General features: G+C 39.5%; 3 non-coding genes across 3 annotated transcripts; all 3 read right to left on the bottom strand.

The window, feature by feature from the left end:
* Positions 1-1,433: 1,433 nt before the first annotated feature.
* Positions 1,434-1,515, bottom strand: trnas-aga. Its single transcript has one exon. It is a non-coding gene; the product is annotated as a tRNA-Ser (tRNA).
* Positions 1,516-1,836: 321 nt separating this feature from the next.
* trnas-uga lies at positions 1,837-1,918 on the bottom strand. The gene has a single exon. It is a non-coding gene; the product is annotated as a tRNA-Ser (tRNA).
* A 334-nt stretch (positions 1,919-2,252) lies between these two features.
* On the bottom strand, positions 2,253-2,334 carry trnas-aga. The gene has a single exon. It is a non-coding gene; the product is annotated as a tRNA-Ser (tRNA).
* Between the last annotated feature and the right edge of the window lie 36 nt (positions 2,335-2,370).

The following is a 2,370-nucleotide window of genomic DNA, read 5'->3' as shown; positions in this document are numbered from 1 at the left end:
GCCACAACAACACAGCTACTTTCTGCAGATGGCCCTATACTAACAAACAGTTTATTAGCATTGCTCCTAATTTCAGAAAAGAATATATGAATAAACAAGGATATAGACTTTAATGCAAAAACAAAAGATCTTATTTCACACGTTTGACAAACAAGCAAAGTCTGAAACTTCTCTAACGTAGCAACAGTAAATGCCTGTTCATTTTTGGAAGACTTATTGCGTCAAATCAATCAAAGACTTTTCTGGATATGCATGAAATTTGATTTCTCAACAATATAGGATTCATCGATCTACCTACGTTTCCTAAAACAAAGCACAAACACTGTGGTACAAGCACATTCATTTTTCGTAATCCTGTTGATGGACAACAAAACGTGTATATTAAAAACAGAAATGGCAGTTCTCATTTATCACCCAAATGAAGTTTAAATTTAAGGTATCCTAGGTTTTAAAAAGTTGCTGGTTCGTTTGCCATCACTGTACAAGATTTTTCTTAATTGATCGAGACGACGAGGTACATTCCAGCACTAGAACAAAAGTGCCCTGCATTGCCCTGCTGATAACCCAGACCTAGACCAGTGGTCATTTTTTATGTTGCAGGAGTTTCAGAGAAACTGAGACTTTTATTTTCTAAAGATGACGTCCAAGTGGCTTTCAATCCCCAAACTACATTACGGCAACAGCTGGTCCATTCCAACGATCCAGTCCCCCGACACAGAGTCATATTGCGTATGCTGTTCAGTGCCAGGAGGGATGCGATCAGTTGTACTTCAAGAAAAAATAAACAGCCACTGGCCAAAAGGATGGCCCAGCACAGAAGAGCAACATCATCAGGCCAAGACTCTGCGGTTTATACTCATCTGCAAGCCAACTGTCACTCATTCAGGGATGAAGATGTGCACATCCTTGATAGAGAGGAACTTTGGTTTGAGATAGGAGTAAAGGAAGCCATCTTTGTGAAAAGTAACTGTCCATCATTAAACATGGGCGGAGGCCTCCATGTTCAACTGCACCCCTCTTACAATGCTATTACTAGTATTACTCAGCCCCCTGTGAATAGGACGTGGCCATCAGGGCATTAAGGACCAACTGCTAGGCTAATGGTCCTCCTTTATCATGTGAACAGCTAGTAGTAAATGTGAACAACAAACTGGTTGATTGAGAAGTCGCTACTTATAAGACTGAGTTTAATACAGCTCCTCAGACTGACAAAGTCTTTTGGATACAAGATGAAAAGTTTCAACAATTTATTTATGTATTTGTTTTGCTTCTTTTTGCATGTGTTCAGAGGACCTGACTTACCTTTGTTAGATTTTTCTATGTGGATTCTTGAGCATGCATCAGTAAAGGTACCCTGCATTGTTTTTACATGAGCGAGGACAATGGAGCATTTTTTTTGCCACTGCTGTCAAGTAAAATAAAAAAACTTCGATCGTTGCTGGAAGGATTCGAACCTTCGCGGGGAGACCCCAATGGATTTCTAGTCCATCGCCTTAACCACTCGGCCACAACAACCACTCTAGGTATATGGAATTCCAAGTATGCTGACACAACTTTAGCCTAAAAATGCAAAGGAAAAGAACAAATTGTCATAACTATATGTTTTCACTGAATACATATTGAGCAAGGAAAGGCAACATGTTCAATTTGTATTTTTTCAAAGCATGTTGTAGCATGATACTTTGTAGGAAAGTTGAAATATTGATATGAAACTTTTGCAAGGACTTACTGTAGAACACATGTACATTATTGCCATTCTGTTTAAAATTGACATTGCATTTGAAAAGCCACACTTCGGCTTATTTGCATTGGAAACATAGCGTTGCAAAGTTCCTGCGTTGTTGGTAGGGCTCGAACCTACGCGGGGAAACCCCAATGGATTTCAAGTCCATCGCCTTAACCACTCGGCCACAACAACCACGTGAGCGAAGTGGAGATCTAAGTATGTGGACACAACTTTACCCTCAAATATAGAAAGGAAAAGATGAAAGAATGACAAGTAGTCACAAGCAGCATATTTTCATGGAATACATATTGACCCAGGAATGAAAACATGCTCAATTTGCATGTTTAAAAGCATGTTGTAGCATTATATATTTTAAAGAACATTGAAAAAATGACATGAAACATTTACAATGGCGCTTTAGGGTACTTGTACGCTATTGCCATGATGTTTAAAGAAAGAGTTAACATTTGAAACCGAAAACCTTCCTTTTTTGTTGCTCAAGGCACACGTTTGAGTTTAGTTCCAGCGTTGATGGTAGGGTTCGAACCTACGCGGGGAAACCCCAATGGATTTCTAGTCCATCGCCTTAACCACTCGGCCACAACAACACAGCTACTTTCTGCAGATGGCCCTATACTAACAAA

The sequence above is a fragment of the Nematolebias whitei genome, chromosome 5 (assembly GCF_014905685.2).
Source record: "Nematolebias whitei isolate Nwh7 chromosome 5, NemWhi1, whole genome shotgun sequence".
Lineage (NCBI taxonomy): Eukaryota > Metazoa > Chordata > Actinopteri > Cyprinodontiformes > Rivulidae > Nematolebias > Nematolebias whitei.
Note: the sequence above shows the minus strand (reverse complement) of the source record. Positions and strands in the feature narration are given on the sequence as shown.